Source organism: Amblyomma americanum, chromosome 1, assembly GCF_052857255.1.
Source record: "Amblyomma americanum isolate KBUSLIRL-KWMA chromosome 1, ASM5285725v1, whole genome shotgun sequence".
NCBI lineage: Eukaryota > Metazoa > Arthropoda > Arachnida > Ixodida > Ixodidae > Amblyomma > Amblyomma americanum.
This window is the reverse complement of record NC_135497.1, coordinates 325,905,086-325,930,394: the sequence shown is the minus strand read 5'-3', so window position 1 is coordinate 325,930,394 and position 25,309 is coordinate 325,905,086. Positions and strand designations below refer to the sequence as shown.

Below are 25,309 nucleotides of genomic sequence, written 5' to 3'. Positions count from 1 at the left end.
TGAACAGATCAGTCTTGTTTACGTTACAGAAAATAAGTAATAGCTTTTAATGCCATAGCACAAATTTTCTCTGACTATAATGAACTACTGCGGCTTGCTTGATATTTTGTTACCCGTTGTTTTAAACAGGAGCTGTTTTTCAAATTTTTCTCTAATTTTCCCACGTTTCAGCACTAAGAGCTATGCACTTGCACTGAAGCACCCTCTCAGTGTATGCACTAGAAGGAAGGGCGGTATTATAACCTAATGCATCAGCTCGTAGTTGCACAGTGCTTCAGTGCTAGTGTCCAAGTCCTCTATGAAGCACCGCGCTTCGTTGTTGGTCCGTGCTTTATATGTATGCACGCCTCTGAGTTGGGTGTAGTGGGAGGTAGGACACCTGGATGCTGCTCGCCTCCGCTTTCAGACGCACAGTCATCAAGGCCCCAGAGTGGGAAGAGTGGGAGGCAGCATCTGACAGGACGAGGGGGGTCCCTACAGAGCAGTCATGTGATATTTCTCCTTATGAGAACTGCCGTAGCAAACAGCAGTCAGCAGCGGCGAGGTCAGTTCTGGTCGGGGGGCTTGGGGCACAGCCGGGCGGTACGGACCAGGAACACACAGCCAATGACCATGGTAGATGCAGGATGCTAAAGCTCCAGGACCTGGATGGTATTGATATCCTGCACCTCACACCAAATGTTACGTGGCAGCAAGCCGATGAATACAGAATGACATGACAGGTGGTGATGGCATGATTTAATGGCTGCGGGCCTAGTGCGAGCACTCCTGCCTGCTCTACTGCTTGCTTCATATTCTAGTCCGTGACAGTATGTTACGTGAGAATAGCATACAGGGTGCGTTGCGTACTTGAGCCAAGAATTTTATAAAGTGGTGGGCTGCGGCTGAGTGAAATTAAGACATTGTTTCCCATCATGTGGTGCACCTGAGATTATTTTTAAAATTTTGGTTAATGGGTTGATATTTAAGATTAATGAGGCACAATTTTTATATAACTTGGGGTCCAATGCTTTTCGTTAAGTTGTAGAGGGGATTAAAAACAACCTATCAAGTTTTTTGTAGCAATGTCTCTCCTACATGGTTCCTTTTACAGCACTTAAAGAAAGCCCACGAGATGTGAAAAAAAAAAAATGCCTGACAGCACTACCGTGTTGGTAGCAGTCCCAATCGAATTTTGAATGAGCGAAGCTTGCACATTCACTGTTTTGATATGAGCAGCTGTGCCACACTGTCAGCATAGTCTTGAATGTGCATAAGCACATTCTTCCGGAGTGCAGAAAGCGCGCACTGCGATCTGTTATAGGTGATAGGCAGGCCGCCGACAGCCAATTCAAATGGAGCTTTTATTGAGCCATTACACAGACAAAACAAAAAAAAGGAAGGGAAAGCAGTGAGGCCACATATAGTTGAAAGCATAGGTTCCTAGTGTTACCTAGAGGGAAAGTTGGTGGCACTGCCATCCACCATGGAGAGGTGCAGGAATGTCGGGAAAATATGTCTTATTATGCAAAGCATAATAGGGACACTACTTAGCTCAACCATAGCCCAGCCTGGCGCGGCCGCGACCACCATTGACCTTTAATGACACGCTTGGTGTGACGTCATAGCCTAACTCCTGCTCCTCCCGCTAGGGGCGCTGCAGCCGAGCACGTGGTCTGACGTCACGACAGCTGAGGAGAGACGGGGCTCAACTCGCGCGGCCGCGACCACCAAGGCTAACTCCCGCTCCTCCCGCTAGGGGCGCTGCAGCCGAGCACGTGGTCTGACGTCACGACAGCTGAGGAGAGACGGGGCTCAACTCGCGCGGCCGCGACCACCAAGGCTAACTCCCGCTCCTCCCGCTAGGGGCGCTGCAGCCGAGCACGTGGTCTGACGTCACGACAGCTGAGGAGAGACGGGGCTCAACTCGCGCGGCCGCGACCACCAAGGCTAACTCCCGCTCCTCCCGCTAGGGGCGCTGCAGCCGAGCACGTGGTCTGACGTCACGACAGCTGAGGAGTGACGGGGCTCAACTCGCGCGGTCGCCGCGCGGCCGCGACCACCAAGGCTAACTCCCGCTCCTCCCGCTAGGGGCGCTGCAGCCGAGCACGTGGTCTGACGTCACGACAGCTGAGGAGAGACGGGGCTCAACTCGCGCGGCCGCGACCACCAAGGCTAACTCCCGCTCCTCCCGCTAGGGGCGCTGCAGCCGAGCACATGGTCTGACGTCACGCCAGCTGTGGAGAAACTGGGCTCAACTCGCGCGGCCGCGACCACCAAGGCTAACTCCCGCTCCTCCAGGAGATTGCTAAACAACGGAGAGACTAGCCTGACTTACGGGCAGGCGATACCGAATCCCTTTCACAAATCTATTATGCTTAGCATCCTAGGCTTAACCTTAGCTAAGCCAGGCCATTTTTTTTTGGCTTGGCTACTGCTGGGCATGAAATGCGGATTAAGTTAACAGTATGACTTCTCTCAGCAAACCTCAAAGAAATGCTGTGAAAGTTTCTATACCAGCGTAACACTTGTGTTAAATTTGTTAAGTGGAAAACGCACTATTCAAATAATTTCATCTGTGTGCTGCAGACGAGAGCCTCGCATCGCAGCTGTTGATTTCGAGGCAGAGTCCGTATTTTCAGCCCAACACTAGCCAAGCCTAATAAGAGGCCTCGTCTTCCCGGCATTCCCATGGTAGCTGTAGTGCTCTTTAAGAAGCTTGCATAGACGGTGGCACCAGCGCTAGCTCTAGCTAATATTAAGAAACTGGTTGAGAGTATTCTAAGTTTTCTTTATTTGCGTCATTGTGCAGCCCGATAGATGAACTAAGCAGTGGCTGCTCACTTGGACACTGTCAGTGTACATGTTTCACGTGTTCAAAACATTTTTGGGAGCGCTGCAATATGGTAGCGCATGAACACAGTCATGTAGTGTTTTTTCATGTTTCATAGGGTTTCTTTAAATGCCAGAAAAAAGAAACACGCAGTAGGTACATTGACACAAAAGAAAAATGGATCAGTTGTTTCTGAATCTCTTCTACAACTTACACTGAAAGGCACTTGGACCTAAAGTGGACATTAAAAATTTCGCATAATTCGTCTTAGTTAATACTAACTATTGAGTTGAGCATTAAAATTCTTTCAGGAGTGCCACGACGGCAAACTTGTGTCGTTGGTTTCACCCAGCTGTGGTTTCCCACTTTTTCAATATCCTTGACAAGTTACTTGAAACAGCCAGTATGAAATACACAAATGGAGCATCTATTGTACTATATGTGATGTGTGAAGATGAAGGGCACAGAACAAGCTCATAGTAGTATGTTATTTAAAAATGGAATGGACTAGTTTTCCTTTTCATCGTCTCTTTCTTACAACGACTGCTATTTGTGATTTTTCTTTTCTGATTTTTGCTTCCCCTTTGGCACCAAGCGCACATGGCATGGATGTTGCACCAGGATAACGTGGGTTGTGATGCCACATCAGTTCAAAAGTTTGGCCCCCAAGTGTTTAGGTCCCAAGTCAAGGAGCAGACGTACTCCGATTATGAAATTGTTATCGAGCTTTAAAGCAGCCGCTTCAGAAGCGGGAAACACTTGTTCCCCCATTTATGAAGTGACAACTTCAAAGCTGAAGTCCTGTAACAAGTAGGATAGGATAATAATTTCATGCTTATGAATCCGTTAATATGAAGGACAACCAGTAGCACGCATTTTAGTAAATTTCCTGGAGCAAAATTTTTCTAAAGCTAGCAAGGAAAACATGGTAGATAATTGCACAAGGACTTGTTTTGCATGAACTTTAATGTCATTTGGAATCTGTGCACAACAGTACATCTTCCCTGAAGATTTCTTAATTGTGACTTTAATGAAATTTTCGGTCCAGGACCCTCTCTGCACCTTAAGTGTAGTGCATACCGCAGTGGCAGTGTATTAGTCATTTGAGCATCCGCCTTGCATGCGGGAGGTGCGGGTTCGATCCCCAGTGCCGCCGGGTACCAACCGGTGATACAATGTGTACAAGCTTTTCCCTGCCTGGTGCTCATAGGGTGAAATGCTTGGGAAATGGGTCTTGGACCCCACTTAAGTAGATGGAAAAATCCAGTGCCATGGCTAGAAAACACTAGCACTCATCGTAGCTAGTGCCCCGAAATAAGCCCATGCTGCATTGTTAAGGAATTTTAGGCACACAGAGAGACTGACTTCCAGTTCTTGCAACTTTTGTGGCTAAGCACAAACTTCATGCTTGCATAAGTGCATTTGTGTTGCAAAATAAATAGGTGCATATCATGGGGAGATGCCCGGCTAAGCACTACCAGTTTTGGTGCCTCACACCAGCAGGGTAAATGGAGTAACGCAGCCACCTCAAATCCATTCATGGCCACTACTACCACTACCGAGAGCGAAGGGCTTGGGGGGGGGAGGGGCGGGGCCAGGCCTGGTCCTCCTGGTGTACTTTGATCATAACCGATGAGGAGGTTATGTCGGACATGAATTTTTTCAGAGCCCGCCGACTTCTTTCATTTCAATGGTTTCTGCTGGATTGTGGATTTCGCTGATCTGAAAAGTCGCATTTGAACTATTCTTAAATAAACACATTTACTCTCCATCCTCCACTGGGGCAAAGAATATTACTGAGAGCTGTCTTTACTGTAGCGCTGCAGCCTTATAGTGCATGGCAATTCATATGCTGTTGTATCTACATTTTTTCTTCTAGGCATGCATGTAAGCACGTGCTGCTTTCCTTGCATAAAAGGAAGCCAGCTAATGATGGTGTTTTATTTTCATAGTCAGAAAGAACAAAAGCCATTGCAGGTGTATAAGCACCATGATTGGATTGTGAGGAATTAAAGGCAAAGTGTATTAAAGGGATGGGTCAACAAGTGTGCTTCTGGGCACCTTCTATTGTATGTTCCATTCATGTAACTTGTTCTCATACATTTATTCTATTTCAACACAGTTCTGTTACTTTATACTGGCTTTACTTTTTGTTTTTTCCAGGTTCTGAAGAAATTCCTGCAATTCTCAGCAAAGACACGGCTTTGCAAGGGTATTTAATTTTATTTACATGTACAAAATTTCAAGACTGTGTGGCAATGAATGTCTTGTTTAAAGTGTTTATATGTGTGTGCTTTTTCTTCTACACATGAGTTTGCACCATAATGGTGTAGATTCATTCCTGTAGTGCATGTTCTAACTGAAATTTATATATAAATTCTTATTAGCACTCTCTTCCAACATGAAACTTCATATAGTAATTCACTATAAGTAGGTGGACTCTCCCCAGCAAAAATGAAACTGATTTCGCTTGCAGCAAAAAGAACATATCAAAGGCCTGAAAAAGTGCAGTGCTCAGTTACTGCCTGTGCAGTTTTAATGAACAGCACAAGAAGAAAATTAAATGAGAACACTCCCCAGCCCTTGAAATAGTCTCTTTTGCAACATGGAGGTTCAAGGCATTTAAGGGCAACTTTGTAGGATTTTTTTACATTTTGAATGGACATTATCATTGCTTCTTGAACCTCCCTATCTTAGATACAGTTAAGTTCTTCAAAATTATGAGCAAAGCAATTATAAAACTATAAAAACAATGGTTACCAGGCAGGTAGCTCATGACTTTACACACTCAAAGGTTCCTAATGGAAATCTTCCCTATTAAAGCAATGAAACGGGAAATTTGTGCTGAAACAAAGCTCTGCTCAGCAGCGAAATTCGGTATAATGGATAGGAAGACTGAAGAACCTCAGTAACATGCGGTCAGAAAAAAAACCTAACAGTTGCCCTTTAAATACTACATACCATCATGCCATTTCCTTCCTAGTTTTGGCTACAAAATGGATTATTGTTTGTTACAGCATGAGCTTCTGTTTTCCACCTCTCCATTAGTTTAGGGGAGAAAGGTGAGCTGGTCATGCTGACAAAAATAAAAACTGATGGGCCTCATTGAATGACCACCAAATCGAGGATTCAAGTCAAATTCCTATGGCATGCTTCATCCTTCGCTATGTGAACTGGTGCTTTTTAAACTGCTGGGCTGATAAGTGCCCGTCTGCATATATGCCTGCCCCTTGCTACCGCAGCATTTGTGCACTTGCGTTGTTGAGTGTTATTGCTGCTCCTGCTTGCTTGAGTTCAAAGCAAAGAAATAATGTCGGTAGTTGTATTGATGATGAAGCCGATGATATCTTCTGATGTTGAACCAGATGCCTAAGCTACCTTGGCTGTTGAACGCAGTATATGGTTAGTGCATTCTATAGTGCTCTAATGAGGCTGCTAGGCTACTAACGGTGATTTTCATGACCAACTGATCTAAAATGGCGTTACAGAAGACTGCTTCCGGCATCAGGGAATGGTACACCAAATGTAAACATGATTAGAACGGGATGAAATTTGCAAAGGGCGAAAAAGAAAAGGTGATCATTTAGAAGATTGTGGTGATAGATTCTGTGAAAAAAGACAGCCAAAAATATTTATGGCGCAGAGAAAGGTCCGGCAGCATGAGGAGCGTAGCGGGAGTAGTTGGATACGATGGAATCGGCTGCGCAGTTTTGAACGGATTCAAGTGCAGTGATCAATGTGATTTGGCCGGGATCCCAGACAGGCCCATGCATATTTTAGCTTGGGCCGCATCAACGTTTTATACAGGGTTAGCTTTATTGGAAGAGACGTGGCAGAAAAGTTCCAGCACTACTATCCCCATGAACCCTGTTGGCGTTACTAGTGACATGTCAAACATTCATATGCCATGATAAGTTACTTGAAATATGAAAGCAGAGATATTTGTACGGGTTCACGAATTAAAGTGGAGTGTTGTAAAGAAAGTACGTGTATTGGCACTGATGTTAGCGCGATGTGATACATGCGTAGTTTTCCATTTGTTAGCATTTAGTCGCATGAACACTTTATTATCACACCAGTTAGATATGCTCCTAAGGTTGTCTTGAGCTTATGAGAATCAGTATTGTCAGTTATTCTACGATAAATAACGGTCATCTGCAAAGAGCCTAACAGAGGAGTGGGTAATGCAATTAAGAAGATAATGTAGGTTGGGTAGAGGAGAGAGGACCCAGCACTGATCTCTGAGGTACACCAAATGTTACGGAAGAGTAAGTGGATGAACAGTTGTTAGCAGTAATGTACTGGGTTCGATTGGGAAGAAAGTCTTTAAGCCAGTTGACTACACCGGGGTGAGTGTTCAGCATGCTAAGTTTAAGAATGAAGAGGTCATGCGAGACACTATCGAATTCTTTTGCGTGGTCAAAAAAACAGTACATCCAAGGTCTGGTCGGTGTAGGTAAACAGGTAATTAGTAAAACATATCAGTTGTGTTTCAGAGGAAAATGTTTTCCTGAAACCATGTTCGCCAGCCGAGAAGAAAGAGTTGGACTCAAGGAGCTAGATTGCTCCAATATCTCCAAATACGGCAGGAATGCTGGCCATTGCACAAGCTATCACTCGCCATGAGCACCACTCCATGGCAATCGCAATCCGCGTGGACCTCAGGAGGCTGCATTGTGGGCCTTCGCTCGTAATCAACACTCTCAATACATACAACTGACCATGCTAGCTGCAGATGGAAAACGCCATCCACTCGTATTGGTCCACCTCGAATGGACCGCATGCCATTCTTCTGTGGGCAACGTTCGAGTCTTCTCTGCGGCCTCGATCGCCTGGTGTTCACGTACTTCCCAAGCTTAGCCATAACCACATCCTGGCTGAATGCCTTAAAGAGCGAAGGCCCTACCTCAAAGCACTCTACATAGCCAGCCGAGAACTCCCTAGGCCACCTGACTTTCTCCCTCGAAAGCACGCAGCACTTCCCAGACCAGACCAAAAGCATTTACTACCTAGTGACCTCATCTTGCACAAAATACAACAGCCAATACACCTCACTGCCAAGTGTGTGGCTCCATACCTATGCTTGACCACATATACTGGAGCTGCCCTAGAGCCAACACCACGCAACATTGCTCACTTCCTTGCAAAGTACCCACATGGGATGCCTGGACTGCCCACCTTGGCAAAATCGCAGCGACATGCAATAAATGTAGTGTACGTATCTGCATATGCTCCCTGCGGGAACGGATGGATGGATGGATGAATACGGCTGAACCCTTTTTAAATCGGGCGGAGGTTCAAGCCACCTAGCCATGACTTGTGAAAGTTTACTCTTGTCTTGATTTTAGCCAGCAATCAGATAACCTTCGCTTGGTTACTTCTAACCTCTTAAAATCCACTTTCCCTTCACTATCCCTAAACCCCAATGCCTTGGGTAAGTCAGCCCCGCTGCCTTCCACTGTAGGGTGAAGCCCTTTACAGAAAAGTATCAAGTGTTCAGCTGTTTACTCCTCCTCTCCGCACGCAATGCACAAAGTGTCTATCTCCTGGTACCTGACTCTATACGTCTTAGTCCGCAAAACTCCAGTCCTGGCCTCAAACAACAAAGAACTTCCCCTACAATTATCATAGATATTTTCTTTGACAATTTCCTGTTTAAAGGTCCGGTATGTTCACAGTGCAGATTTTGTCAGCATCCCTGTTTTCCACAAAGCTCTCTCTGTTTCTTTAACCTTTTTCGTAACCGATAATTGCTGATTTGCCCCCTTACTGCTGTCCAGATATTTGCTTGTCAATTTTCTAGTTCGCTTTCTCCATTTCGTGTCAACATTCCTTATATACAGGTATCTGAAAACTTTCCTAGCCCACTGCTTTTCCCCCATTTTTGTCAATCGCTTCTCAAATGCTATCTTACTGCGAACTTCTCTGCTCTCAAACGACGCCCATCCCATATCACCCTGTACCCCCTGATTTGGTGTATTGCCATGTGCTCCCAAAGCTAGCCTCCCTACGCCACGTTGTTTGATTTCTAGCCTTGCTTGAACATCTGGTCTCATGCACAGGACCGCATTACCGAAGGTCAGGCTAGGGACCATCACCCCTTTCCAGATCCCTCTTACCACTTCATACCAATTGTAATTCCACAGTGCCCTATTTTTCATGACAGCTGCATTCCTACTGTCTCGCTCTGAGCTGTTGATCAGTTAGCTCTCTTTACCTAAATGGTTTGAAGCTTTGTTGCTTGTCTTCCTTTCATGTGTCCCGTCTTCCTGCACTCTTTAACAATCACATCACTACTACGCTTCACAATTTTTTACCTAATGTGTTTGTCTTGGGTGGCTTGCAAAAATGGCTCAAGCTTGCAGATCTGCAATGTCAACAGGCCGGCATATCAAGGTCCGCAGAATGTTAAATTACTGAATAACTTGGACGGTGATCTGCGTGCATTGCTAAATAATCAATTTCAAAAAGAACTGCCTAACTATGTTATTGACATTGTTGTAATGAAATGCTGTGTAGCCCACCCCTGTTATGCCTCTAAGAGAAGAGACAGCAGTATGTGTAAATAAATAAAAAATACTTGAATGCTTCCTTCCCAAAAAATTGATGCCATGAAATGACACCATTTTTTAGACATCAACTGATAATCCTTATCGCATGCTTTGTAGCATTTCCAGCAGTTAGCCTGTCTGTAAAGGCGTTTGTTGTTATTGTTTCAGCGATGTAGGTGCTGATTAAACCAAGGCGCAGTGTTAGTGCATGAATCTGTCAATAAGAAGAGCATGTTTATTACTGTTTATCAACGTGTACTGTACGCGTTAAGTGGCATATGAACCAAGTCACTCACACATAGATAATCTAGTCCGCAGAAAATGTTGCTTATTTCGCACGAAACGCGACCACAGAATGGAAAAAGCCAATTCAGCAGCAAGAAGAGGTAATCGATGTGTTGCGGGTGTGAAAAATGAGATCTATGCATGGGGACAGAATGCCGAAAAAAACTCCGGACCATAATCAGCTCGGCATTCTTTCCGGCTTTCCTCAGCAGCGCCTGGCAGAAAGTCAACTTCACGCGACCGCATGTTCCCTTTAACTGTGTACCATACTGTACAGAAAACTAACATCCACATCAGTGTGACGCTGCATGTGACCGAAGGTGTGGTTTGACTGCCAATTTATGTGGACTGGAAGGAATACATCACTCGTCTGACATCTGCACTGTGCAGAAAGTTCTGTGAACTCTGGCGTGCAGCTCCTTAACTTATGTTTCGAACAGAAAACTCGCAGTGCCTTGGTGCGAAGTACATTGTAGGAAATGGCTTGTTTGATGAGAAGGGGCCTGGTCTTGCAGCGTCAGTAATCGTAATTTTTATTTTTGGTTAAGTACACACACAATGAATACAGGGGAAAGGATGATGCACTGCTGCGGCTGCTTGCCATTTGCTGTTCGCACTCTTGCACAGACTTATGCAGTAAAGAGTGCTGGCATTGTGAATGAATAAGAATCACCATTATGACGGCAGGTTTCTGCAGTAAAATGTCGGCCGGAGTAGATATGCAGTTTTCTCTTTTCAGACTATGAATTATTTCTGTTCAGACAATTTCTCAGGTTATCAGATATGCTTCTTCCCGTTCCAATATGTCACAGATATGTCGGCATCTGCATACTCTGCAATGAAAGCTGAGGAAACCACCATTCTCTGACTTACATTTTTGCAATGCTCGTGAAAACAATCATTCAAATGTACCCCAGTCTGCCGTTAAAGAAACCGTACCTAAGACAGCGGGATCCAATGTACAATGAATCCTGTGCACTGAAAAAATCCGATGTTATTTTTGTTTTTTTCGCATTCTATTCGTGCAAGAAATGGTTGGCCTAGTCATCTGGCAGAACGATTGCAGCTCGTTTGGCACAGAAAACAACCACTTTGACATTGAATCATTGAATCGCTGTCCGATTTTCTCTTGGCTATATATATGGCAGTTTGGTTGCTATGAAGAGCAATGAGGAGACAGTGCCTTTGTTAAAGGACTGCTTCCATCCAATTCATTCCACCGTAAACTTGTCAAGACAGCTATCGTGAAAACATCTCTTCAATGTCATGTTCACACCATGTTGGCATCAGGTCCTCAAAGAATGCACACTTAGCAGAAGCACAGTATGTCAACTATGTTTTGGCAAATGTTGCTGAAGGGTTATGGGGGCTTAACATCCCAAAGCGACTCAGGCTATGAGGGACGCCGTAGTGATGGGCTCCGGAAATTTCGACCACCTAGGGTTCTTTAACGTGCACTGACATCGCACAGTACACTTGCCTCTAGAATTTCGCCTCCATCGAAATTCAGCCGCCACGGCCGGGATTGAACCCGCGTCTTTCGGGCCAGCAGCCGAGCGCCATAACCACTGAGCCACCGCGGTGGGTGTTGCTGAAGGCTTCATGGTATAGTCTCCAGGGCATTTCAGCTGTTGCATAGCTTGAAAATCGGGCAGCAAACTAATGTCAGTGTTTTTTTCTGCACAGCACTTGTTGCATTACTTTGTAGGATGAGGGCAACCACTTCTGGGAAAAAAAGTGTACAAAGAAATATGTAAGGAAAAAATTCCACTGCACAATATTCAGTGTATTAGACCCTGCTGTCATCGGGCAGGTGTTCAGATGGGCACACTGGGGTACATATGTTTCCCGCTCTTCACGCCACAGTTTCATCTGAGGCTGCATTGATGTGAAAAATTTTCAAATGACCACCTCCATAAGCATTTCAACATTGTAAAGAAAAGAATGGAAGCTTCGTCAACCTTTGTTGCGCCAACCTGCGCCTGCAACGAGAACAAAGCCACTCAAAAAATAATGAAAACAAAGCTGTTCACTTGCATTGTGATGACCACTCGGGAAAAAAAGCACACAAGAAAAACAGTTGCGGTGAAAATTAAGCGGTATTTGGTCTTGAGATATGACTGTGGTTAAGCTCAGAGCTTAACAGCAGTTCAAAGCTCTAAATTTACAAGTATAAGCAGCAAGAACAATTTAATTTAGTCCAACAAGTGAGGAATGAAACCGAAATTAAACTTTGGGAGTTAGACAGGTTCAACACTTTACCTCAGCTTTGACGCACAGACTCTAGCATCGATACTGCCAGATTCGGGAACGGCTCAACTCAGCAGTGCAGTGTCTGCCATTGTGCAGACATCCTGCACAAGAATTGGAATTTCGTTAGGGAACATGCAAATGGTGCTAACATGAACACAGAAACGTATGCAAACAGATAGGTGAACCAGGGAACCTATAACTCCAGTACAAAAGGTGTAAACGCACACAGAAACCTGGAAGGATTCTGCATAGCCTACAAAGCCCACATATACATTGGCTTACCATCGTTGCTACAGAGCAGCCAAGAAACCGCATTCCTCACAGGGAGGTCACAGGCAAATGAATGTGCGCATCAATGACATCCTCCTCGTGAGTCTTCAGGAGTGCCTGCAGCTGATGCAGTAGACCAGGATGTGATGGAACAACTGGTGAACAAGCAAGTCGTCTACAGGGCCACTGTGGATACAACAGCAAACACAGAATCGGACACCCAGTGCGAATCTTGCCATCATGTCCCTCATGGCCTGTGAGGCACTTCGCACCGCAGTACAACTTTTGCGACCAGGAAAATGTTCAAGTTTCTAAGATTATAATTTGCTATTCACTGCTTGTTGTTATGCAGAAAAGCGTACTGTAATCCCAGTGTATATATCTGAATAAATGTCTTCTTTTTATTTTGCTTCCCAATTTGTTATGGACAGTTTTGATGGGGGACGAAAGTACCATATTAACGAGGCATGCCTCTATAACCATGCAGTATTCGAAAAACAACACCACCTCGTTTCGCATGATATGCATGGCCTTCCTAAAGAACGTCCCTCATCCCTGCTATGACAAAAAAAAAAATGGTAGGGCAGTAAGTTGAGCACACAGAAAAGGTATTATGCAAAACTTTCTGAAGTAAACAGCAGCCAGCCAAACAAGCTTCAGTGTTCATTTTGAGAGTCCTTTCAATGTTCCTGTTATGAGGAAGCCCACTAACTTTGCATGCATCTTCTAATGTGGCTGTATCAAAGGACGAACAGCATGATAAACACTGCCACTATAGTGGGAGTGATGCATAGGGAGACTCTTTGGATACAAGTGATGGCAGGGGGTCACCTTTATCTCGGCCATGGAAGAACAGATGTGCTAACTTGCAGACAGTGGCTACATACAGAGTGCTACAATGTGGAGTTTCTGGAGTGCACCCATGGCAATAAACAGTCTCACAGTAAAGTATTCCTGCATCATGGTCGGCTGCTGAAGTGTCAAGCAAGAGATATCTGCATATTTCCAACCAGTCTGCTGGCACTTAGTGATTGCCAAATGGCCATTACTTCAAACAACATTTGTGGTCATGTGCCACTCTGTGTCAAAAAGAGGTGGCACCTTGTCCATTTTCAAAGTTCACTCGCACTTGACAAGTAAATGCGAGAACCAGTCAGAAAGGCAATGCAGCAAGCAATACGGCACTCGATGTAAACAATAGGATTTCAAGTCAGCATGATATGTCCGGCAGTCTGTCCCACACCTCCATTTTAGAAGGGACGCAACTTTCAACAAAATTTAGTTTATTTCTAGCTGTATTTACATGACATTTTTTGAGCAATTTAAAAATAATTTTATGACTGCTCTCACCAAATGTCACTGTTTTATGTGCAGAACGTTATTTTCCGATATATATTTTTCTTGAAACATACAAAGCTAAGAAAATATGGAAGAAGGCTAGTTCAACATTCATTGTTCTTGCAGGGTGAAGTCATTCTTGTAATTCTTTTTGTTTTGCAAAGCTCAAATTTTTGTTTTGAATTTTTGAGATTCAGTGTTTGTTGACATATTAAAGTGAGAAGACAATTTCATACAAGAAATTTAAAATTCATAAATTTGAAAAAAAAAGCAGTTGTCTAGACCTGGGCTGCGGTCCTAGGAGTGCAACGAAACAAGTGGTCCAGAAAACATAAAACTGTTGGGGACAAGTATGCTCCGTAAGGCATGTATCTAGGCAGAAAACCTTAACAGAGAAAATTGCCCGTTTCTTGAATGTTTCGTCACTATTCACAGCCGCCGAGGTTCATGAAACAATTTTTTTTACAGCACTTCCCAGTCGATTTCAAGAATTAAATTGGGACAGCAGAGTCATTCCACGCGAAAGGAGATGCACCAAATTCTTGGTATTTTAGATTTTGCTGAGAAAATTCATTAAAGACCAGTCCCAACAGAAGTGTAGAGACCTTCTTTCAAAGAAAAAAAATTTTTTCTCCGTATATCATGCTCCAAAGTGTAAGACATCACCTTCATCTGGGCATTTTGCAAGAATTATTGTTCAGGAACTGGTCCTTGTTAGCAAAGTTTATCTCCGCATGTTGTCAGGTATTGAGGTGCCCTGTCATGCCTCAAAAAATAAACTGTGGATGATGCCATTTTGGTTTAAAATGGAAGTGCTTAACAGGAGAAAAATTTGAAGATTTCCGCATTTTTTAAACTAAACTTGGAGTCTAAATTGAAGCAAACTTTCTGGAGTTTTGCCTGAAACCTTGATCTAGCACTGTTTGAATTAAACTTGAACCTTGCGTTGTTCTGTAATTTAATAAAAAGTACATAGATTTCTGCGGAAACGGCCACATTGAGGACCAGAAAAGGCTATGTGGACAACGGTGCTAGACAAAAAAATTTGCCAAATGGTCAACCCATTTAGTCTCACATATTAAAAAAAAACTAGAAAAATATTTTTGTTGGCGAGAAATAAATTTTTATAAAGGAGTTCCAGCGATGTGGTGCCAGCACCTGTTATGGTCCGCCCGCTAAAACGCTGCTTTTACTTCCGGCCTTGCTAAACTCTAGCAATTTCCATTATCATTGGACATATTGTGAGAAGATGGCGCAACGGAGCCATTTCAGTGTTTTCATTTATTCTTAAAGAATATGTTTGGGTGGAATACTCATGGTATACAGTGTGTGCCATGTTATTCCCTATAGATACGACCTAAACGAAGGATTTAAAAAGCCAATCTGAAAGTGTTAGATGTATAAGCATTTATTATTTACATTGCACTTGACTGAGGCATCAGCCTCACCGATTATTCAACTTCCAAAGCTGTGGTGTACATCAAATGCAATGTTTAATAAACCATTTGTATTGAATTAAATTGGACACGTTGTATATGCACAAAGTATGAAGGGAGACTGCATACTACAGCAAAAAAGGGCTATAACATCATGTGGCCTGAATTGGGAACAGCTGGGGATAAGAGTTAATGGAGAATACCTAAATAATCTGTGATTTGCTGATGACATTGTCTTGCTGAGTCACTCACGAGATGAATTGCAAAGCATGATCAATGATTTAGACAGGCAGAGCAGAACGATGGGTCTAAATATTAACATGCAGAAAGCCAAAGTAATGTTCAATAGCCTAGCAAGGGAACAGCAGTTCACAATTGGAAGCGAGATGCTGGAAGTGGTAAGGGAATATGTCTACTTAGGGCAGGCAGAGACTGTTGATCCGATCATGAGAGGGATATAACTAGAAGGATAAGAAGGGTCTAGCGCATATGGCAGGTTCTCTCAGATCATGAATAGCAGTTTACCAATATCCTTCAACAGAAAAGTGTACAACAGCTGTATCTTGCCGGTACTCGCTTATGGGGCAGAAACATAGAGGCTAATGAAAAGGGTTCAGTTTAGGTTAAGGACAAGACAGCGAGCCATGGAAAGAAAAATGTTAGGTGTAACGTTATGAGACCAGAAGCGGGCAGAGTGGGTGAGGGAATGAACACGGGTTAATGGCATCCTAGTCGAAATTAAGAGGAAGAAATGGGCTTGGGCAGGGCATGTAATGCGAAGGCAAAACAACCATTGGTCCTTAGGGGTAACGGAGTGGATTCCAAGAGAAGGCAACAGTAGCAGGGGACGGCAGAAAGTTAAGTGGGCGGATGAGACTAGGAAGTTTACGGGGATACGGTGGCTGCAGCTGGCAAAGGACAGTGTTAATGGGACGGACATGGGAAAGGCCTTTGCCCTACAGTGGGCGCAGTCATGCTGATGATGATAATGATGAAGATAGATGGCGTGCTCATATACATTTGTCGGCATTCTTAGCGATATGAAAGCCTCAGTTACCTTCCTTTCAGCTTTACCTCTTGCCTTTGCAAAGAACACTGTGTTTTCAAGGGCAGGGCAGCAGCCATATGTTTCTTGCATTTACTACAGTGCATTGCCAAATGGACATACTCCCACACGGTAGGTGAATCTCGGCCTGTATTCCAATTTGTGTCCCTTTTGAAAACGTCCCTTTCAGTGACACTTAATTGGCCAAAATGCCAGAAGCAGATGTGCATCTACTTCCGCTATTTGGGGCAGTCAGGTGTCACCGAATGGAATTTTGAAAAAAGACTGCGCAAAACCAACAACACAGGAGAAAGACGAAACGACTGCAAATCTGCAACTGTGTATTCACTTGGAAAGCGAGTGAATAGATCAGCAAAAAGGCAAGACCAGGCTTCAACCAGGCTTCAGTTGCCAGACCAGGCTTCAGTTGCCAAAGTGTTACTGAAAAAGGTTAAAAAAAGAAAAGTGTAATAACAGAGCAAAAAACGATGTTGCCAAACAGAAAACTAAACCTGTGATAATTCCTTATATTCATAAGATGGCACACAATCTGAAACATGTTGAGGCAAAGTTTAAAGTTCGTGTAGTTTTTCCACCCCCAAGAAACTGTTCTCCTTGTGTGGCAAAATGGATTCAAACAAACCGAAAAAAGCAGAATGCCAGAAAAAGCATGTGACGCCGTTTGTGAATTGTGCGTGGGCGTAGTTTATCAGATCCCGCTGACGTGTGGGAAATCTTACATTGACCAAACGGGCTGATGTATTAATGATAGCCTTGCTGACCATAATCACGCATTAAAGAACGGCACGGGTTCTTTCTTACCACATCACTGTAAAGCCTGCAGGGAAAAAGAAGAAAAAATGCCAGGCGAAGCTGTAGGAAACAAAAATCCTAAGCTGGGGCAAAGATACTACAGCCCGTGAACTTATAAAGGCGTTCCACATCAACAAAGGCAGAAGAGATTATGTAAGCACACCCTCGCTTACAATTGACAAAAAAGAAAGTGTCTTTTTAGATATGTGCTGAGACACATTTTTTTTCTATAGCCATTTGTTACCTTATTGTTTCTGCTTGTGCGCATATATAGGTCCCTCTCTGCTCTTGCCTTTTTGTCTATATATTCACTTGCTTCAATAGGTGAATAAACAGTTGCACTTGTTTCGTCTGTCTTCCCCCAGCGTTGTGTGCTTTGCGCGTCTGTTTTCAAAACCATGCACCAACTTAGCCCCCCAGAGAGTATTACCGAATGGGATGTTTTTGAATGAGTCGCAAGTTGGAATAAAGGGCCGTGTTGATGGCCCTGAGGTGCATTGTGTTTGCTTATGTCTTTTTTTGTTCACTCTTTCAGCTCTTAATCTTTTGCTCAACCTTGGGTACACCTTGGCAATCTTACGAGAGGAGGTCTAAAATTTGTGGCCGTTAGTTGATGGAACGAAAAACGAACGTTGTACCAAAAGAGTCTATTCATTCAAACATCTCTCAACATATTTGCCATTGATGTCAGTGTGTTTCTTGTTGTGACAGATTTATTTTTCCTAATATGCTTTGAAATTATTCCCTTGTAGCTTTTGCGATTCACTGTTCTGAGTGGCAGTGGTCTCATTTCTGGAAATAAACAGTGGTCCTAGATGAATCTTCATTCACAAAATGCTGTTGGAATTCAACAAATCAATAGGTGGGCCTGAGCTCATAGTGAAAATGGTACAGTATCCTTGTTCATTTTTGTTCTTTCAAGAATGTTGCCGTTGTCTATGCACCATCTCCACATTTTTCTCATATTTATAGTCAGTATGTGTATTTGGAAAAGCACCATGAAGCAGTTATGCCTCTAAAACGACATAGGAACGCCACTCTAAGCTTGCCAAGACAGAACATTCATGCAGCAAAATGTATTGGCAAAGTCCACAAAAATTTGGAGCTCCTCGCATAAATGGCACCAAAAACATAGGCTTACTCGTTACCTGCCTGCAGCTTTCTTGATGTGAGAAACATAATGCAGGTAAGGCAAGGAACACACTTGCTTCCTCTCTTCATTGCTCTTCAAATTCTGTGTGTGTGCGTAGTTCTCATTTCTCCTCCTTCCTTTCTTGCTTTTTCAGTTTTTTTTACAGGACTATACCCGCCAAATCTTTGCTTGCGTGTTTTCTTGTTTAAAATGATGCGTTAGACATTAGTATATATAGATCACCCCATACACATCAGTCGTTAAATAATTTAGAATCGAATTTCCTCTTGATGCTGTTTTGATTCCAGCAGCTAGGAGATGGTTGTGATATCAAAGGTCGGTGTACGCCACATGCGGCATAAAATAAACTGCAATATAACTGCTCCTTCTTTGTTTTCATTAACTGCAATGCTAAAACCAGCCTGTCTCAAGAGTGAGAATGACTACAAATGAAGAAGCAGTGACCTATACTGACCTTTGATGTCATAGCCATTGTCCGGCTGTCTAAACCGAAATAGCATGAGAAAATAAATTGAATTTTAAATCACATAGCAGGCCTAGCTAAATACCCTGTGGTGATCCATGTATTTTAATATCTTATGCTTCACTACAGAGAAGACAAGATGTAACTAAAATTAGGTGTCATTTTCGAAATTGAGTGACAGTATGACATTTACTGTGGCCTCCCTTTATTCTTGTTTAGCCATGTTCACAATACATCAACCTTTTCATGCAGTTCAAATTATAGTAACTGCATGAAGCTTATCTATGTAATAAATTACACTACTTCCCCAATGTATGAAAGAACTCTGACTGGCACCTACAAAACGTGCCAACTTTCATCTTCTGTCATGAGCATGTTTGCAATTCGTTACGGTTGGAGAAAGCTTAGCTAGCAGCACAAGCGGTCATCTCAGCAAGAATGAAACTATTAATGACCTCGCTGACACCATGTCTGGCCTCTTTATTTTAAATGCATATAATTTCATACATGTAGAATTGCAAGGGAAATTAAAATTAGCACAGCTCAAAACGGGATTAAGCCTTTGCAAGTTTGTTCAGCGTTACACTATGTGTATGACCCTTTCAAATGTTGAGAACTGGAAGTGATTTCCTCACTAAATTCCCTTTAGATATAGTTTCATGCACCTACATTTCGAGCAATCTATCTCGAGTCAACATACACTGAAGCTGGGTGCAACACTAATGAGGTGTATATTTCAGTGTTTGCCGTTCAGAAACTTTGTGCGCCACAGCTCTCTGGAATATAAAATTGTGCATATGAAAGATCTGTTTTTAGATGGACCAGCTTATTATTAGTCATTATACAACCTCACTTACACAGCTTTAGACCCTTTATCTAAAAGCAATCTTTGTACAACGTACAGTTATGAGCAGGTTTTATTGCTCTCTCAGTGCATAGCAATCGTGAACCTCATGTTAACTAAATTATTTAAGGATGAAGTGCACTTTTGAGAGTAATTTTAAAGTGCTCTGAAAAATTTCAGCCCCCAAATGAATGCTGCATAGCTTCTCACAATATAAGCTTCAGGTACGACTGGGCACAAATCAAACAAAACTTAAAAGAACATTGAGGATAAATTAAAGTTGACCTGCTACTCGACAGACTATGATATTCTAATGTCAAAGGAACTGCTGTCACCGAAAACTGAGCTTTAATAAGATGGAAAACACCAAAAGGTGAGCTACAGGTGTTGTCATCACCAGCTGATTTTGCAAATAAACTGCGTGCGTGCGTAGGCACCAAATTTTGGGCATATACAAAAAAAAAGCCAGAAAATACCAGGAGTTTCTAAAAGATTTGCATGATTGAACAAGATGAAAATAGCCCAAGTTGTGGCAAATTTCTAATAAAAAAAGAGCATTACCTAGAATATTTACCTGTACCATTCACGGTACCTTGTTCTTCACAACTTCTTTCTGTTCCGCTCTAAAAAGAAGGTCCACAGGGCAAACTGTTCTGTGGTCGTGGAACGCAGCCATTTGCACATACATTGAATTAAGCTTGCCCAAACGGCACTCTTTTACGCCATGTATTCATGCAGTCTCTTACGCTCTTACGCACTAAAAAAAAACTGGGACAGCCCAATGTCCCAGATAAATTGGCCAAACGGCACTCTTTTACGCAATGTATTCATTTAGTCTCTTACGCGCTAAAAAAAAAACTGGGACAGCACAGTTGTCCCAGATAAATTGCTCACCTTCATTAAACTTATCCCATACCACCCCTATGGCAGAAATCGTTGCTTCACCGCCTCACCAGCGTCGATGCAAAGAATGAAAGCAAACAAAATGCCCACCTTGCATTAAGCTTGTCCAAACGGCACTCTCATAGTCTGATAGTCGCCGCAAGCGTGCGCGTTGGCGTAGGCAACCACGGCATGTGCAGTATTGTGCGTTTTTATCGCTGACACTTTCAAAAATTTCCCCGCCTCAACCGCTGGCTGGTTTGCGGTGAAACTGCACACAGAGCTTGCGTATTATGGTAACTTTTGTATCGTAGCAAGTTTGACAATGGTACTTACTTAGTTCAGGCGTACATGATGCGAAAACGTAAGCGTCTGCGAGAGATCGGCGAGCCAAAACCCGCAGACGACGTTTTTTTCGCTGAGATTGGGCAGTGGCGCCATCTGTTTTTGGCAGTCGAAAGTGTCGCGACAAGGCCGCCGAGGCGAGCGTTTCCAGAAGCGCGGCCCTTTGAATATGCCGTTGCGGCCGTTTCGTCTGCTTCAACTGAAGCGCTTGCAACATTTTCGGCTAATTGAGCGGAAAAATAGCAGAACAACAGATTTAAAGAGGCTTTACCTTTCAAAGAATATTGTTTGCAACGCTCGTCTCGGCGGCCTTGTCGTGATGCTTTCCGTTGTCGAAAACAGGTGGCGCCACTGCCGCCATTCAGCGAAAAAGCGTCGTCTGCGGGTTTTGGTTGCCGATCTCTACGTAGACGATTACGTTTTCGCATCATGCACGCCTCAACTAAGTACCGTTGTCAAACTTGCTACGATACAAAAGTTACCATAATACGCAAGCTCTGTGAGCAGTTTCACCGCAAACGAGCCAGCGGTTGAGGCGGGGAAATTTTTGAAAGTGTCAGCGATAAAAACGCACAATACTGTACATAGTTGTCATGGCAACAGCTGCTCAGCGCGCACGTTGGCGTGGGCAACATTGGGCTTGTCTGCAGCGGCTAGCAAACGGAAATAACCCGGCAGGACCGAGTGCCACTGCGGAGCACGTTTTGTTGGAATCTCATTGATGGCGTGTCCTGGGCAGCACCTGGTACCTGGACGATTTCTAGGATTGACTGATGGCTGGGTGCGAAGTCCGAAGCAGGCTGCTGTGCCCACCGAAGAGCAAATTCTTCAGTATCTCCGATCAACCGCCATGCGATGCGAACGCCAGCTGAGCAAGGGCCGCCGCTTCAGAGATGAAGGCTACATTCGGAACACAATGTTCAATGAAATATCCCCCATCAGTGAGGTTGGCGTTTTCCGCTGTGTATGACTGCCATCCATTAAAAGGTGGATACTACATCGTGCACGCCGTAGCACAGAAAACGACTGGGGACAACAGTTTTCGCAAGCAATCGTTGTGCTCAAGCACTGCCGAATAGCAGCTACACGAACTACAAAAGCACAAGCGTACTCGCAACATGGCAGCTCTGCTAGAATATCACTTTATTTTCCCACGGCACACCGTTGCATTGGTTAAACAAGCATGCGCGTCCACAAAGACGAGCGCGAGGGGCGCACAGTGAGTCATTTCGGCGGTACCACGCAGCGCTCTTCATCATGGATATGATGCGAACACACGCATAACGCACCTTCTTCTTCTTCTGCCTCTTAATACATGGCACATGCCCACACCGGGGGATTGGCCAGGGTGTAGTGGCATAAACAAGGAATTATTTCAATGGGGAGATTATTACAAAATTCTAGCACCATGCGTGAATGCTCTCGTAGCTTCTTTTTCGTTGTCCGCTCCGGATGGATGGATGGATGGATGGATGGATACGGCTGAACCCTTTACATCGGGCGGTGGCTCAAGCCACCTAGCCATGTCTTGTGAAATTTTACTCCTGTCTTGCTTTTAGCCACCAATCAGATAACCTTCGCTTGGTTACTTCTAACCTCTTAAAATCCACTTTCCCTTCACTATCCCTAAACCCCAATGCCTTGGGTAAGTCAGCCCCGCTGCCTTCCACTGTAGGGTGAAGCCCTTTACAGAAAAGTATCAAGTGTTCAGCTGTTTACTCCTCCTCTCCGCACGCAATGCACAAAGTGTCTATCTCCTGGTACCTGACTCTATACGTCTTAGTCCGCAAAACTCCACTCCTGGCCTCAAACAACAAAGAACTTCCCCTACAATTATCATAGATATTTTCTTTGACAATTTCCTGTTTAAAGGTCCGGTATGTTTCTAGTGCCGATTTCGTCAGCATCCCTGTTTTCCACAAAGCTCTCTCTGTTCCTTTAACCTTTTTCTTAACCGATAATTGCTGATTTGCCCCCTTACTGCTGTCCAGATATTTGCTTGTCAATTTTCTAGTTCGCTTTCTCCATTTCGTGTCAACATTCTTTATATACAGGTATCTGAAAACTTTCCTAGCCCACCGCTTTTCCTCCATCCTTCTCAATCGTTCCTCAAATGCTATCTTACTGCTAGCCTCTCTGCTCTCGAAAGACGCCCATCCCATATCACCCTGTACCCCCTGATTTGGTGTATTGCCATGTGCTCCCAAAGCTAACCTCCCTACTCCCCGTTGCCTAATTTCCAGCCTTGCTTGAACATCTGGTCTCATACACAGGACCGCATTCCCGAAGGTCAGGCTAGGGACCATCACCCCTTTCCAGATCCCTCTTACCACCTCATACCTATTGTAATTCCACAGTGCCCTATTTTTTATGACAGCTCCATCGCGCGTTGAAAGCGGCTCACAGCACTTGCCCATTCGGCCTTCTTGCTTGAGAAAGCAAAAAGCGTCGGAACGAAGTCTAAATGCCGCGGTGACAATAAAACCTTTCGTGATAGACTGCAAACGCATTTAAACACAGTACCTCGTCCGTATCTGTCACAAAGTGATTAATAATAATAATAATAATAATTGGTTTTTGGGGAAAGGAAATGGCGCAGTATCTGTCTCATATCTTTGGACACCTGAACCGCGCCGTAAGGGAAGGGATAAAGGAGGGAGTGAAAGAAAGGAAGAATAGGTGCCGTAGTGGAGGGCTCCGGAATAATTTCGACCACCTGGGGATCTTTAACGTGCACTGACATCGCACAGTACACGGGCGCCTTAGCGTTTTTCCTCCATAAAAACGCAGCCGCCGCGGTCGGGTTCGAACGCGGGAACTCCGGATCAGTAGTCGAGCGCCCTAACCACTGTGCCACCGCGGCGGGATCCCGCACAGTCTTGACGTGCTTGACGGTGCCCAAGGGCGGCCACGATCGTCGAGCCGGCGAACTGCTTTTATCCACGCTTCGCGTTGAAGGCTGTCCCGGGAAGCGCTCGGAAAGCGAAAAAATCCGAGTTTGCTCCCCTTTACATATTGGGCATTGCAGCCGTATGCAACATATTTCGTAGGTATCGCCAAATGCGTCGCGCTGAACGCCCGACGGCTGCAGCAACGCACCCCGCGCAGAAAGCCGGTTTGTTTACACTTGCACGGCCGGTCTCGAGTGGAGCGCGCGACCCTTCCAATATGTTTCGCGACACCGCCGCCAGGGGATGGGCGCATGCGCAGTCGCGTCGTGAAAAAGGCGGATTGAAGAACCCTTGCCTCCGGCCATTCAAATTTGCCCCCCACACGACACAAACGGCCGAGCTTGAGACTCGGCGCGCTCGTCGAATTTGAACCAATAGCAAAGCAGTGGCATCGTATGTGCAAGTGGGCGGAGCCCAGGGCTCACCGGTCCGAGCCCAGTGTACCCCGCTCCTCCTGGAACGTGCAGGGCGCGTGACTCCGCGTACGCAGCTCGCTGCATGTGCATTCCATCGAGTGACAATAATAATAATAATAATTGGTTTTTGGTGGAAAGGAAATGGCGCAGTATCTGTCTCATATCGTTGGACACCTGAACCGCGCCGTAAGGGAAGGGATAAAGGAGGGAGTGAAAGAAGAAAGGAACAAATAGGTCCGTAGTGGAGGGCTCCGGAATAATTTCGACCACCTGGGGATCTTTAACGTGCACTGACATCGCACAGCACATCGAGTGACACGCCTCGGATTTGCCGTCTCTGCTGACAGCAAAGGAATGTTTTCAGCGGGACAAGGTCGCCGGTCCCCTGTCCGTCAGCAGGGGATGACTAGGCGCCAGAGCCGAAAGGATTAGTGGCGTAGCTGGCAACGAGGCACCCTAAGCGGCGGCGTCACACCTCGATGTACATTCCTCTATTTCCCCCGGGCATGACCGCTCCTGGGAACAGGTGCGGGGGGGAGGGGGGGGACGACCCATCGGCGCCGTGGGCTTCCAACTTAACACAACTCATCCAGCTTATTTCAGCATTTAACAACATACATCCAAACCTCTGTTTCACACACACTTACTCCACCAGTCAAATTAATTTCTTTGACGTCTCAATTCGAATGGAGAAGGGTACCTTAATCACCAGTGTCTATGGGCTCCGTGCGCTGGTATGGTGGCGCCAGCAGCGACCACATCGCCAGCGCCGCCTCGTGGCACTCGCCGCGTTAACCGGACGCTCAGTCACGGCCGGTCTCTCGAGGGAGAGCGCGCGCCGCCTCGAGACTGGCCGTGATGACCCTGCGCCTTCCTCCATGCCCGATGCGTTCGCGCCAGCCCGGCCGCATAGCAGACGCGTACTGACCGCGATGCCATTCTAAGTCAACGCCTTCTTCTCTGCGGATTTCAAGGCATTGAAAGCCTTGACGCCACCACTGCTGCATTTCGTTACAATTGCTTTCAGGTTGGGCTGATCACCGATTCCGAGCAACCATGATTGTGTTGCAGTCCCGACGGCACTGCAATATCTGGCAGCGCAGTTGAGCTTATTGAGATTAATTAAGTATCTTTACAGTTTGAGAAACAAGGCTCTGACCCAAATAATGAAATCAGCTATGTAATTTACATCCACTGTGACATCGACTATGTTAATGGTCGGCTAGAAATGCGAAAAACGCAACCTTACTACACATATATATCAGATGATAGTGCTCTACATCCTTCAGGATCGACACTTCTTTACTTTGTGTATTCCTCTCAGAGAAGCATAGTTCTAAGCATACAAAAAGACGATGGGTTTCTTGCTAAGTATCTTCCACAGGACTTTCATTTCAGGAATTTCATGAAGACACCAATTACATGAATTATTTTGGTCGTATTTCTCTTTTG

The 25,309-nt window shown here is 44.7% G+C and overlaps 1 protein-coding gene and 1 long non-coding RNA gene across 2 annotated transcripts in view; one reads left to right on the top strand and one right to left on the bottom strand.

Moving 5' to 3' along the window:
* LOC144115456 (uncharacterized) overlaps positions 1–5,095 on the top strand; it is a 31,367-nt gene extending 26,272 nt beyond the window's left edge. Inside the window, exon 5 of the mRNA XM_077649856.1 lies at positions 4,976–5,095. The gene's annotated coding sequence lies outside the window, so the exon portion shown is untranslated. The remainder of the gene's footprint in view (positions 1–4,975) is intronic.
* Positions 540–19,890, bottom strand: LOC144115460 (uncharacterized). Its single transcript, XR_013311400.1, has 3 exons — positions 19,825–19,890; positions 11,911–12,357; positions 540–644 (listed from the first exon to the last, which is right to left on the bottom strand). It is a non-coding gene; the product is annotated as an uncharacterized LOC144115460 (long non-coding RNA).
* Between the last annotated feature and the right edge of the window lie 5,419 nt (positions 19,891–25,309).